We start from the raw sequence: 15,020 nt of genomic DNA on the forward strand, positions 1-15,020 counted from the left end.
GAGTCCCTCAGGAAGGGCTGTGACGCAGGGCATAGCACATGGCAGACACTTAGCAAATAGGCATTCACTCATAGTCCATTCTAAAAGTCCCACTGTCCTGTGTGACTGCCTCTGTGGAAATCCTTATCAGGCCATCTTGTAATCATACATCTGCCCAAAGGCAGAGAATACATCTCAGTCACCATTTGTACCCACAGCCCCTGGCACAGTGGCCAGGTCTCTTGAAGAGAGGGTAGAAGGAAGGAACAGAATCCCATATCTAAGCTCTGACCACACCTCACTCGCACTTGCTTTTTATTGGTGAAAATATCATATCGCTTGTGCATGTAAACAAGATCTCCGAGAGGATTCCAGGATCCTGGCAATAGTGATTATCTGGAGAACTCTAGCACTCAGAGTCAGAAAGAGGAAAACTTTGCACCATATCTCCTTTTGTTGTGCTCCTGAAAATTGGCCATGGGTATGCATACTTCTAAAAAAAGTTTATGTGAGGGGAGCCTGGGTGGCTCACTCAGTTAAGCATCTGACTCTTGATCTTGGCTCAGGTCTTGATCTCAGGGTTGTGAGTTCAAGCCCTATGTTGGGCTCCATGCTGGGTATGGAGCCTGATGTGGGAAACAAAGGCAAAGAGGAAACTTAGATTTCCTTGCTGCTTACAACCCACTGACAAGTCCTTGAAACAGGCAGAATGACTTTCCTCTAGAAACTCAACTGCTTTGATGTTGACACCTTGGTAAGGGCAAAAGGCAATCTTAGCCCGGCCTCTCCCCTGCTCCCCAGGATCCTGTAAGTCTACTTTAACATACGCAAATTCCTTTGGACACTTCCTTTATTTCTACCCCCCAAGATATATGTTAGCAATCGTCCTCCAAGCCTATGGCCCACTGATATACATCTGAAGGGTCTCATGACTGAGGTTTTACTAAACAGTAATAAATGACTTTTTCCTAACAATAGCTAGCCCCCTCAGGGTCCTGGAAACCTTGTTTCCAAATTACCTTGGAGGCTTGTGCTATCCCTAACCCTCTCCCAACTTGAAAGTATATAATCGGCCACGGCCACTCCTCGTGACCCCAGTGCAGATCTTTCTGCCTAAGGGTCCTCTCCCTGTGCTTTAATAAACCGCCTTTTTGCCCCAAAGGTATCTCAAGAATTCTTTCTTGGTCCGTTGGCTCTGAACCCCACCACTTCAAACCACATCAGAACCTACTTTTAAAAAAATAAGATGAAGAGTTTGTGTTAGAAAGTCCCCCACCCCCAGTTAAGCCCAAACGAAAATATCATGTTGGGCACATCTGTAAAAATCATATAAAGAAGAAATATAAATGGTTAATAAAAATAGGAACAAGCGATCAAACTTACCAAGAAATACACATTAAAATTATGAGATCTTTTCACCCAGATCCAGAGAGGTAAGGAATAATAATAGGTTGGTGAGGATATATGCGACAGAAGCTTTCTCACTCTTGGTGTCAGAATAAACTAGTAAAACCTTTGGGCAGGAGTTTGTTTCCAAATTGAAATGTGGTCAATTAAAAATAATTTGGGGGGCACCTGGGTGGCTCAGTCAGTTGAGTGTTGTGTGGTCTTTTGAAACCCAGCTGTCCTCTTGGAAAAACTCTTGGTTTTGGCTCAGGTCACGATCTTGGGGTTGTGGGATTGAGCCCCACACTGGGAGTCTCCTTGGGGTTCTCGCTCTCGCTCTGCCCCTCCCCCAGCTCTCTCTTTCTAAAATAAATAAATCTTAAAAAAAATAATTTTAACCAACATTCTAGGAATTGTCCTGAAAAAAAAATCTGCAATGTGTGCAGGTTTCTCTATAAAGTTGTTACTTGCAATACTGTTTATAACCTGAATGTGTGGGTATTGCAGGGGAAACCTTGATTGCTGGCCCCTGTTATCCTCCTCCCCAACCCTAGTCCATCTATTGACAGAGTAGTGAGTAGGGCCCTAGGTAGGTGGTATCACCCACGGTTGGAATAAGAGAGTAGTACCCAACTTTGTTCCTCTATGGGCCAGATGAGACCCCAGGGACCAGAAGGGAGAGGTGAAAATTTAAATGCCTTAATTTCTGGAGAGATCTTGGCCTTGGAGATTCATAGAACAGTGAATATATATTACTTCCAAAATTAGCAGAGTAATCAAGCCAGGGCTCGGGAGGGGCAGAACCAGCCCATGTCGGTGGTGGCTTGCTGCTCACCCGGCCCAGAGAAGCCTGGTTAGCTCCCTGTCTCCAAGGCTGGGAGAGGGTTCTGCATCTGAGGCGGCAGGAATCGAGGGTTCCCCTGCAAGTGCTCCCTGGAGTACTGCCTCTGCTTGGCAGTTTGGAAGGCGGCCAAGCTACAGGAGTAGAGATTGCTGGCTCTCCGCAAGGGTAGTGCCTCTAGGTTTCTCCCTGCTTGACCGATGGCCATGAGTAGGCAAAAGAAAAATAACAGTACAGCAGAAGAGGCCTTGCAGCCAGGGGGAGGAGGAGTGGATGAGTGCTCAGAACAGGCAGCTCCTGATGAAATAGAACTGGACGAGACTGACGACCACACTACCCAAATCCCTGAGCCGAGAGACCTTTTTTTTTTTTTAAATATACCAGAGCCTTGGATTGACTGATTGATTGATTGATTGATTTTTATTTCTCAGAGAGAGAGAGTGCACAAGCACAAGCAGAGGGAGCTGCAGGCAGAGGGAGAAGCAGGCTCCCCACTGAGCAAGAACCCTGATGTGGGACTTGATCCCAGGACCCTGGGATCATGACTTGAGTGGAAGGCACCCGCTTAACCGACTGAGCCACCCAGCCATCCCAAGGGGCTGACTTTAATTGGTTAAACCAATTAGGGACCATTTTGGGGGTGGAATGGTTTTTTTTAAGAGGACAACTACCTTGAATAATCCTTGTAGTAACATGTGGTACCTCCTTGCCCTGAGGATAAAAGAGATCCTGTGTTAGAAGCTTAACGCAGTGCTTGGCAAATAAGTAAGCCCTTGGGAAAATATTTTCTCATTTGGTTTTAAAAAGAGTGTTTTTAAAGTTTGAATGGATGTATATGCCCTTCTCTGTTTTGGCAGTTCATCCTAAAGTACTGTGCATAGAACCCTGGAAACAATAGAATGTTATACCTCTGTCATCACATAGGGCGGGCTTCTCAAACTTTAATGTTTCAGTGTTTCAAACTTCCAATGTTTTAAGGTTTCTGAATCAGCTAGGGATCTTGTTAAACGTAGGTTCTTAGTTAAATGCAAATTCTGATTCAGTCTGGCTGCGGTCTGAGGTTCCATTTTTTTTTTTTTAAAGATTTAATTTATTTGACACAGAGAGAAACACAGCAAGATAGGGAAAACAAGCAGGGCAAGTGGGAGAGGGAGAAGCAGGCTTCCCGCTGAGCAGGGAGCCCGATGTAGGGCTCTATCCCAGGACCCTGGGATCATGACCTGAGCTGAAGGCTGATGCCTAACGACTGAGCCCACCCAGGTGACCCTGAGGTTCCATATTTTTAACAAGCTCCCAGGGCGGCTGCTGCTGCTGCTGCTGGACCACAGACCACACTCTAAGTAGCAAGGACATAGGGTAGCATTTCACTTCTCCTGTGTTACTGAAGGGGTTTATCACTGCATCCATTTTCTATGGATGGGAACACCGGGAAAGGGGAGAAAGAAGAGGAGGAAAGCAAGCAATTTCCTTTTTTTAAACTTCATCTCTTTATTAAAAAAAAATTCAAACCTGGGACGCCTGGGTGGCTCAGTCGGTTAAGTATCTGCCTTCAGCTCAGGTCATAGTCCCAGGGTCCTGGGATTGAGTCCCACCTTGGGCTCCTTGCTCAGTGGGGACCCTGCTTCTCCCTCTGCCTGCCGCTTCCCCTGCTTGTGCGCTCTCCCTCTCTCTCTCACACAAATTAAAAAAAAAAAAAAAAAAAAAAACTTAAAAAAAATTCAAACCTGTATATTTTGAAGGAGTAATGCAGCAAATACCTATGTACCTGCCAACCTAGCGTCACCAATTGGTAACATTTATGCTATTTGGTTTTAAGGGCATGACACAGAAATTGCCTACCTCACTTTCATTCTTGTCCATTGGTAATAAGTTTGCCATACAGCCTCACCTTGATGCAAGAGAGACTGAGAAATACAAGCCTACCTTGACAGCTATTTGCTTGCTGTAGGGGGTGGGGTTCTGTTACTATAAGAAGATGTGATAAAGCAGTTATTGGAGGAGAAGAAAGACTTGTGGGACAATAGACAGTAGGCAGCAGTTAGCCACCTCTGACACATTGACCCCTTAAATCTTGTAACCAGCTGTTCTCCTGGAAGTGGATTTTGAAAAGATCCGAGCTAAAGTTGCAGCCCATTTCTAGAAAGTATATAGGGCTTCAAAGTGCATTTTACACACCCACCTCATTCTTGATGACTGTTCTGCCCTCATTTATCTTGCTGTACTGTGTGGATCTCTCTAATCAATCTGAAAGCTTTTTTTTTTTTTTTGCAACAAGTTTAGTTTATAAATAATTTAATAATGAGGCACTAAATATAATTGTGTGGAGTCCTCAAAGTGTTCTGTATGGGCTCAAACACAGTTCACCACAGCATCTTTGGTTACAATAGCATGTCTGCAGTCCTTAAACATGTAACAGTGCAGAGCTGTAAAGAGTATTATATCGATTTTCATTTTGTTCAGGTGTTATTTTCAGCTTTCTTAAAAGAACAGGAACTTACAGGAACTGTTACAAAAAGGAAATATACAGGTTGCTTTATATAAATCAGGATTCCATCAGCCTCTATACGTATTATGTAGACAATAGATTATTCCTTGTTGTTTTATATTGCCTTGTTACATTACTTTTTTTTTTTTTTTTAAGATTTTGAGAGAGAGTAAGTGAGAGCAAGAGCACAAGTGGGAGGTGGGGGAGGGGGCAGAGGGAGAGGGAGAAGCAGGCTCCTGCCCCAGCAGAGTGGAAGTGGGAAGTGGGGCTGGATGGCAGGACCCGGGGATCATGACTGGAGCTAAACGCAGACCCTTAACCAACTGAGCCACCAGGCGCCCCATATTACTCTTGATCTATTTATACCAGTTACTTTTAAAACCTCTCATCTCTTTACTTTTTCCTTTTAAAAATGTTAAAAAGAATATGCTTTTAACTTCCCTAAGATAATGTTATTTTATTTAGACTTTTGATCTGTGATGCTTATTCTCTTGGATATGAATTAAATCCTTTTAGGGTGGATCATTCTAGGCTTTGTTGTAAGCAGGCCCTTCTTATTCCATCCTTTGGCTGTGTGGACCACTTTTATCTGAAGGCAAAGAATACCCTGCTTTATTATGTTTTTTTTTAAGATTTTATTTATTCATTCGACAGAGATAGAGACAGCCAGCGAGAGAGGGAACACAAGCAGGGGGAGTGGGAGAGGAAGAAGCAGGCTCATAGCGGAGGAGCCTGATGTGGGGCTCGATCCCATAACGCCGGGATCACGCCCTGAGCCGAAGGCAGACGCTTACCCGCTGTGCCACCCAGGTGCCCCTAAATCCCTGCTTTAAAGTTACTATAAGATGTTGCTCAACTCGGGTTTTCTAACAGAACTTGAGTTCAATCTTGTGATACAGACCCTCCTGCACCTTGAGTGCGACCGACCCCTACCCATTGGCACGGCGACAGCCCTCCACAGCCTTTGTGTGGAGACGGACTGCTGTCGGCCGCGTCCACGCCACCACGCTTCCCCGGGTGTACGCGCCTCCGGGCTCCGGGGATGGTAAAGCCGGAGCCCCGAGTCCAAGCGAGGGGAGCGTCAGCCCAGGCAGGACTGGAGGGAAGGGAGCAATCCCTGTCTCGGGAGCCCCCCGCCCGCGCTCTGCGTATGGGGCACTCAGCCGGGCCCAGAAGGTCCCACCCGGTCGGCGCCGCAGGCGTCCACGGCCGCCAGCGCAGGAGCGCTCGTCCTGCCGCCCGCCTCGCCCGCACGTCCGCCGGGCCTCAATGGAGGCCTGCCCGCTCGTAAGATGGCGGCGGCGGCGTCGGGCAGCGTTGGCGGCGTCCCACGTGGGGGCCGGTGGCCAATGGGCTTCCGGCCTGCGCCGCCGGCCCGGCGCGGGAGGCGGAAGTGCCGCGGGCCGCCGCCTCCGTCCCGGCTGCGGCCCCTGCCGGTTACATAACTCGTTTCGGGCTCCGCGCGGCCCCTCTTCTCGGCTGCCTGCGACCCCAGGATGCTCTGAGCCCCACGACGGCGTCCGTTGCCGCCGGCTCCCGTCCGAGGTGAGGTTCCCCCGGCTCCGGCCTGCGGTGGGGCAGGGGTCATGAGGGAGGAGGCAGCCTTCCGGACCCGGGCCGGACCGGGAAGGCAGGGGCCCGAGTCGGCCGCTGCGGGGCGCAGGACGGCCGGGGCGCGAGCCATTGGGCATGTGCCCAGACGTGCCCGCGGGGTGACGAGGGGGCCGTGGAGCTCGCGCTGGCCGAGACTGAGGAGGGCCCGCGGTGCGTCCGCGGGGCGAGAACGGACGAGCCCCCCCCGCCCCCCACCCCTTTGCTTGGGCGCCTCCCGGCCAGGCCCCAAGACGAGTTGGTCGGGAAATTTGGGATGAGCGGTCAGACTGCCCCTCGTTTCCTGCCGGGTCTCCCTCCTGCTGAAGGGCCTGGCCTTTTCACAGGTCAGCGGTTAGCCTGGCCCTGCCTTTGCTTTGGTACTTGTTGCGCGGATTGTAGTTATTTGCCGACTTGTTTGCTCTCCTGTGAACTCTTCAAAGCCGGGGGCTCTGTCTTCGTCGTCTCCGACTCTTCCGTCCTCAGCTGTACCTTTTGCTTTTAAGAAACGTCAATTCCTTACGTTTCTGGTAGTTTACAGACTGGCCACGCAGACCCTACGACAGCTCTGACCTCCTCCACCAGATCGGGCACTTCTGAAGGAAGCCCGGGAACCTGTAGCTCCTGTGGTGTGTCCCCGTGGGAGAGTTGTGAGGGAGGCTGTGGGCCTTCTCTGGACCACTGACAACACATATCTTTGTGCCCAGCGGGTGCCAGAGCCCACGACCTGGAGGTGCTCTGCAGTAAACGTGGGCATTGGCAGCTTCATTGATCTGTTTCACGCTGCCAAGTCCTGAGCTGTAAGATTTTGTTACTCAGTTGTCCTGATGGAAAAGGATAGCAGCCCCACACAGTAGCTCCCTACAGCGCCCGAGTGGTTGTTAATTGGAGTGTCAGAACTGGAGAGAACATTGCTGGTTGCGGAAGTGTTACCAGAGGACTTAAGGCAGAAAACCTCTAGTTAATGATTAACTGAGTGATCCAGGAAGGGTAGGTGACTCCAGGTCATCTACAGAAATACCACAATCCCTGTGACATCTTGTGATGTAGAGTAAGTGTGAGAAGTTATTTGTTTGGCCTGCGAGGTAGGAAGGAGGGGCGTCTTGAGCGTCATTGAATTAAAAGGGGTTGGAGCAAAAACAAATTCTCTGTCTCTCAGGAAAATCTCTGAATTGCCTTAAATTTGGAGAAGAAGGGAGTAAACGCTAGAAGAAACTCAGGAGTGGCTGAAATATATAAGCCCCCGTCATCTTTCCAAGTGGACAGATCAGTCATGGCAGTGCACATAGGTCTTCGCTTAACCCCGTTTTAGGACTTTGTACCAGTCAGAATCAGTGTGCAGATCGACCCTGGAGAATGCAGTGTGCCTGAGCTCCTTCTCCTTTGGGCCACAGTTTGCTGCAATTCTGTCTCACTGAGCTTGCAGACACGCTGGGATTCTATGAAGACAGTTAAAACCTGTACAAAACAAAGTTCAAGGCATGGTGTGGTGTTGACAGGCCTGAGTAAAAAATACAGGCATGTTTTTAAAAGGTCTGTGTGTATCTTTCACCTCTCTGTAACTTGCAGTGACTCTGTCATTTGTTTATTTTAACCACACCCACTCACAGACTTCAGATATGATTTGAAGTTGCTTAGCAACAGCATGCCTCAGTCTGGGATGGAAGAAAATTCCTGGATGTTAGGAGATTTGAGAGATAAAAGATACATTTACACCCGAACTGGGGTGATGCTGTCATTGCTGAATGGGCACTTGGCTCCAAGACTGTCTGAGCCTCAGTGTATGATTAGCAGCATTTTGGTTTCTACCAGCCTGAGGTGTGTTTAGACCAGATGGACACAGCATCCTTACACTGCAGCAGCCACAGGTAACACAGTGTAGAGAAGAATCCTCAGAGCTCTGAATTTAGGCTGGCACATGTCTTTGTACTGCTGAAATAGCCCAGAGGTCTCAGCTGTTGGTGACAGCTCTCCTACCTGAATAGAGAGCTGGCTGCCTATCAGGCAGTGTCTTCTCTTAAATGGTGGCTCCTCCGTGTCTAAGTTTTATCTCCATTATCTTCCTTCGACATCTCTTTCTGGAAAGAATCCACAAAGCCCTCATGGTTTCTCCATCTCTGTTCCTTGTTTGCAGAAAGCAAGCTTGGGGTATAGACTCCGTCAAAACTGTTCTTGCTTATGTCCGTGTGCATTGCTTTCAAGTAAATGCTGATCTGCAAAATAATGCTGGATCTCGTGGGTCTCTTATTGGCCAAGTTCAAATACTGATTTTTTTTTCCCCCAGCAAATATTTTTTTTTTTTAAAGATTTTATTTATTTATTTGACAGAGATAGAGACAGCCAGCGAGAGAGGGAACACAAGCAGGGGGAGTGGGAGAGGAAGAAGCAGGCTCATAGCGGAAGAGCCTGATGTGGGGCTCGATCCCACAACGCCAGGATCACGCCCTGAGCCGAAGGCAGACGCTTAACCGCTGTGCCACCCAGGCGCCCCCCCCCCCAGCAAATATTTGTGTCTTTGATAATATCAAGATCAGGCCTTCTTCCCTAAATCCTTCTTTCTTAGCATGACTTCTGATAGGAGCTAGCTGGCAGCCCAGTTCTGGGTTAGCTGAAGTCCTTACACCACTGATTAAAGAGAGACCCATGCACTGGAAAACCCAGTGAGCAAATAGTAGGTTAGTATTCCGCTGTGAATCTTAAGGCATTTGCTCAGTGCTCGTGGAATGATAGGAAGGAGGTCTGAACAGGGACCCGGGGCTTTCTGCTGGAAGTGGTTTGGGGTCCAGGTCAACAGTTGAACCAGTGCTCCCTGGAGCCTGAGTGCCCCACTGTGGAGGCCAGCATGCATGTGACAGTCAGCCAAGGTGGCCACAGCACTGAGCTAAGCTAGATGGTCAGGTAGAGAAGGAGTAACACCAAATGAGGGCTGGTCCCTTGTTTGTCCTGTCAACATCTCAGACTCCCCATCTCTTCACCTGAGATCAGCTTCCTGCTCAGGCAGGGCCCATGTGGCAGGAAGGGGACGAAAGTACCTATGAATGTAATAGTGTAGAGATTTTTAAATGTCTCTTCAGATTGTAAGAATGATTACCCATTTTGCCTCCAGATGGACTCTTAGTGCCAACTTTTACCCCATGGCCTTGGAATAGCATGGCATTTTGTGTACTGATTTAAGAAGTAAACCTTCTAAAGACAGATTGGCAGTCGTAAAGAAGCAAAGAGGAGATGGTTGTGGAAGGGGACATAGAACAACTGTCTGAGAATGTCTTTGTTCCCTTTGCTTCCGCAGGAACACCAGAAAAACATAGTTTGTCACCTTTAACAAACTGCATTAAACAAAAATTCTTACAGTTCTATTTCTTGTTGAATAGTTACTGTTAAAAATCAAGTTGTGTTCCTCTCTTTTATTTCCTGAATTCCTGAAATATGATCTGTTTGGGCAGCAATGTATTGAAATTTGAGCCCATCTTAAAGATGACCGAGAAGAGAGCAGTTTCATTATATAAAACAACCTGTGAGTAATTGTCCCTTAGGTACTGAAAAGAATTCTTATCTGGAAAATGTTGATGCAACAATATTTACACCTTTTCTATAGTGTTCGTGGGAGTGCTAATGGGTACTTGCTTCAATTTTCTTTCTCTTTGAAACCCCTACTTCTCTCTTTAAACTCTTCTGAAGGGCTTGCTAGTTCAGAGAGTCACTGCTCTTTCTAGTCTTAGTTTCAGATTACTTTGTTTCTCCTCTGGCCTCCCATTTTTAACACCTTTATTGAAGTATGCCTACAGAAAAAAGTATGCTGCTTGACAAATGGTCATGGCATGAGAGTACCTGTATACCCACCACCCCAAAAAACCCTTCAGCCCCTTACCAGCCAAGCCCTCTCCTATTTAAAAACAACAACAACAACAAATCATTAAGATTTTTATTTATTTGAGAGAGAGCTGAGTGAGAGAGAGAGAGAGAGCAGGAGCGGGGATGAAGGGACAGAGGGAGAAGGAGAAGCAGGCTCCCTGCTCATCCAGCTGGGCTGGATCCCAGGACCCTGGGATCATGACCTGAGCCAAGAGCAGATGCTTAACCGACTGAGCCACCCAGGCGCCCCCAAAAATCATTTTCTTGTAGGAAACACCAGAAACAGTAACAGGCATTTTACTGGGGATGGGGTAAATAGGGGAACCTTAGTTTTGCTTTGTATTGCATATGACTTATTTTACTGGGAACATGTGTTCATAGTAAAACAGAAAAGTTTACAAGAGCATTTCCCTCCTTCAAGAAGAGGGAAGTGTTTTTATCTTATTTTAATTTAAAGTAATCTCTGCACATCACATGGGGCTCACGACCTGGAGATGAAGAATTGCAGCTCTTCGGACTGAGCCAGCCAGCCGCCTCGGGAATTTTTTTTTTTTTTTTAACTTTTTTTTAAATGGGCATCTAAAACTTGTAAATATTTTAAATTGGCTTTTATAAAGCCACTTAAATTGTTGTTTAATCATTACATGGGAACCCTTTACAATATGTTTACAAGTCTGTTTAGCGTCCTTATCCACAAATACCTCCTTTTTGCTTCATTACAACTTTGAATCTGTGTTTAGAACATTTATTTCTGATGTCCATGCACAAAATGCCACACTATTCCAGGGGTCTGGGATTTAAAAGTTAGCACTCTGAGAGACTATTTTGGGACAAAATGGGTGACCATTCTACTTATAATTTGAAGAGACACTGTAAAACTTCCACGTTGTTACTAATTAAAAACAGCCCATGAGATAATTTTCATAAAAATGTATTCATAATTTTCTCATACCACCCGAAAGCCTTGTTTTTTTCCTGAAAACAAAAAACAAAACTGAAATAATACAGAAATGAGTGATGAACACAGACATCTGCTGTAATTCCAGAGGCAAATGCTGACAGGAGGTTGAATTACTTTTTTTTTTTTTTTTTTTTTTTTTAAAGATTTTATTTATTCATTTGACAGAGAGACAGCCAGCGAGAGAGGGAACACAAGCAGGGGGAGTGGGAGAGGAAGAAGCAGGCTCCCAGCGGAGGAGCCTGATGTGGGGCTCGATCCCATAACGCCAGGATCACGCCCTGAGCTGAAGGCAGATGCTTAACCGCTGTGCCACCCAGGCGCCCCATGGAGGTTGAATTACTTTTTAAAAATAATAAGTTTAACCTCATGATCAAGTGTTAATTTATACCAAATTTGACCTACTTTCATAATTAACATCTCATCTGAAGGATCTTAAACGCAAAACCAGAGAAGTAGAGATGACAAACCCATCGAACAACAAAACCCAGCTGAGATGGACATGGAAGAAAGGCGGGGAGGCCTGGCCTGCTGGGGGCAGTGGGGTGGGGGGGCAGTGTCTCTGAAACCCAACTCCCCTGTTGCTTTACTTTTTCCTTTCAAAGTGAGTAGCTGCCTGGTCCCCGTCACTCACTACCCCCAGCAGTGCTGAGGGCTGCTCGCAGCTGCCGGAGTTCTCTGTGACACACACTCCTGGCTGAGTTTGAGCTCTAGACAGGGTACAGTCTCGGCTGGTAGTCAGGACTGCAGATTATTACATATGTTTTTATTCCCACCTCCTAAAAATCTGATTATTTATGGGTGGTTTTGTTGTTAAACCAAACTAGTTGACCACTCACTGGATCTGAACTGGGAGCTACATTCTGGGTGCACCTTGTGAGGTAGCCTCCTACCAAGATCCCAGCTTAGAAAGCGGAGGGGCAAACAGGCTTCTTCACCAAGCTGTCCTCGGGCCCGTCGGGCCCACGCCCCTGTGGTCTCCAGGCCCTGTGCTCTGTGTCTTTCAGCACTACGGTGCGAGCTGGCAGCGGAGGCTCATCTACACCCTCATGTTCTATTCTGGGAAGGTGAAACACTCTGGAACTTTCCGGCAAGGGGACCATGGGGTTTGCTCACGGCTCCACATCTCTGGCCCTCGGTTCCAATGTCCCCTTTTTCTCTCAGCTCGTATCCTTGTCTAATCTTCCTGTTTGTCCTTGTCTCACCCCAGACCTGGGCTTTCCTTCTCCATTTCTGACACTGGCCAACTAAGGCCACAAAAGGCAAAGAGCCCTTCGGCTGCCTGCCCACAATCCAGTCCTCTGACTGTGTGGAAATTCGCTGGCCCTGACGCTGTGATGAGGGTCCTGAGAGCAACCAGAGGATTCTGTGTGTGTTGACCAGTGTTAGTGCAGGTGCCTTCCCAAGCGTTGGGGGTTGGCAGGTGGCACACATGCACAGTGGTCTCAGCATATGCCCTCCGCATCTGGTCATTTTACCTTGGATGTGCGGTAAAACAAAATGGCAAAACAAATTTAAAACAAAATAAGATCTATGTCATCTTGAGGCACAATGTAAAGCTTAAGAGCTGAGCTCCAAAATGCAATGTCCTCCTTGTACTGCACAGAGGCCTTTGTCTTTGCCTTCTCACCCTCGAGAACCTGAAGGAGGACCCAATTGTCAAGTGCAGGTACCCCAAGTTCGCCGGCCCCTGGCAGGGAACTTGGCACCTGACTAGTGTTTACCATGCAGCCAAGTGCTCAGATCTGAAGCAGAGCCATATGTTTGACGACCATCAAAGGAGATACAGCACATCACTGTCACCCTAGCAGGCTGCCTTCTGCCCTTTCACAGTGTCCCCCACCACATCTACTTTCTGATTTCTGTCACTTTTGATTGTTTTAGCCAGTTTTAGAATGTCCTACAAATGGAATCCTCCAGTAATATGAATTTGTGTTTGAAGAGACTCGTATGTGAGAATTACAGGCTCCCCTCAGAGCATGATGAGGTAGGTTTTAAGAGGAAGGCTGTTTGGAGCCAGAGTGCTGGGTGCTTGCTTCTTGTCATCTTGTAAATTATTCATGTTGCTCCTACACTGAGGTTTTAGAAGGAGCCCAGGCTGCTGTGGAGACGCTCGCTCCCCCACGAGCAGCTGCCCGTGTGAACAGCTGAGCTGTGAAGAGGGCTCCCTGTGTCCCTCAGTCTCCTTTGAGCCCTATAGCCTTTTTTACTGCTGTGCAAGGCAGGCTTTTGTATGCATCCTGCCTTAGTTTTCCTTTTGTTCCCCATCCATCCTAAAGGCAAGAGCTTAGAGCTCATTACTGTTGGATTTTTCGAGCTGATAAACCTGGCGTCTGCAGAATGGCACATTCCTGAGAGCCCTGTGTCTAGTGCTTGGGCCGTGGGCGAGTATGTGCTGATCTTCCCTTGAGCCTCACCTGAGAAGAAGCCTGGAGTTTGGGGAAAGACTAGGGTGGTACTTCATCATGAGTGAAGGGAGCTGAGGTTTCGAGAAAGGGAAGGACTCAGTTGTGAGCTTGAGAGGGTTTGGGCAGGAAATTCCTGAGGGAAGCAGCCTGCTTCCCAGGAGGGGAAGCTGGTGGTGCCTTGTTGTGGGTGTGCTGGAGCAGAAGTTGGGCTGAGGATGGGCACAGGGGATAAAGCAGGAAGGTGGTGGCACATGGGGCGTTGCACGTAGTTGCGTGGAAGGGAAACAGGTGGCGGGAAGGCCTGTCCAAGAGGGGGTACAGAGTACCCAGAGGAGTGGGTGTGTGGGCAGGAGGAGATGTGGCGCTGGGCCAGCAATTGGGGTGGCCCTTTGGAAGAGGCCATCTCATTTCATCTCTCAGCGATAGAAGAAAGAAGAAGCACATACAGGCAGATGTCTCAGTGGTCACAGTGACCCCAGCATCCTTGCAGGTTCTGAGAGCACGTGGAAGACATAGCACCCAGAGTCTAAGTGGAGGGTGGCTAACCTCGGCAAAGAGAAAGGACCCTTTGAACCAATGGGAGTGAAAGAAGAAAAGGAAGGAAGGTTCTAGGAATGATAGAGGGTGCAGTGTGGTCATGGCTGGACTGAATACCAGATGTCCTATGAGGGCGAGGGAAGAGGCCAGAGCACCTCCTAAGACATTAAGAAGATGGAGTGATTTTTAAAAGTTGAATGTGACTTGTGTGAGACCAAGAAACAATGCCTTTGAGGAAGGAAGAGGCCCTGTGGACCTGGGGTATCAGGGCACAAGGGGAGGGGTGTCCAGGAATAGGGTAATTCAATCTCCTTACTTGGGGTGGGAGTGGAGTGCCCTGTGGGCCTCATGACAGTGCTGGGAAACCCCTCCAGAAAGTGGAATGATTCCATTCTCAGCCCCCAGCACTTGGCAATGGAAGGGAGACGGAAAGTGTTCCTGAGGATGCTGGGGACATTTTGGTAGCTTTTCCTCCATTTCACTCTGTCCCTCTGGCTGAGCACGTGGAGGCAGTGCCCAGATGTCCAGACATGACCCCTTCCCGCCACCTGGGAATCCTCAGGGAAAAGTGGCCTTTCGTACAGGGACCAGGGGGTCATTTCAGCACAGAAGGAAGACAAGGTTTGCAGACAGCCTCCTGAGGATGAGGTTGGGGAAGGAGAAAGGGTAGAGCAGATGAGCAGGCAGGCCCTTCATTTGCATCTTGGAGAATCTGGTTTCTGTCCTTCCGGGAAGTGCTTCACTCAACCACCTCCCCACCCAGAGGTCGTGGGCAGGATGCAGACCCAGGAAACCCTGGGCAAGAATTCTCACAGAAGCATGAACCTTTGTAGCTTCACGTTTTAACTTTGAAGTCTAAGTGAATTTCGGGTTCCCTGTACAACATGCCCCTACTGTTGTAGTGTAGATGTGTCTGTGTCTTTGTAGGAAAATGTCCTGAAAGGTGGCCTGCGTGTCTGAGACTTGAGTGCTAGCGCTCAAGGG

At 48.1% G+C, this 15,020-nt stretch overlaps 1 protein-coding gene across 5 annotated transcripts in view; it reads left to right on the forward strand.

Moving 5' to 3' along the window:
* Window positions 1-15,020, forward strand: part of NAA60 (N-alpha-acetyltransferase 60, NatF catalytic subunit) — a 39,073-nt gene that overhangs the window by 7,547 nt on the left and 16,506 nt on the right. The window contains exon 1 of one of the 5 annotated variants that reach the window (XR_008960334.1): window positions 6,057-6,236. The exons of 3 other annotated variants lie outside the window; for them this stretch is intronic. The gene's annotated coding sequence lies outside the window, so the exon portion shown is untranslated. Of the gene's footprint in view, window positions 1-6,056; window positions 6,237-15,020 lie in introns of those variants that run through there. One more of the 5 variants, XM_057314977.1, reaches the window with a different exon arrangement.

This window comes from Ursus arctos, unplaced genomic scaffold, assembly GCF_023065955.2.
Source record: "Ursus arctos isolate Adak ecotype North America unplaced genomic scaffold, UrsArc2.0 scaffold_2, whole genome shotgun sequence".
Lineage (NCBI taxonomy): Eukaryota > Metazoa > Chordata > Mammalia > Carnivora > Ursidae > Ursus > Ursus arctos.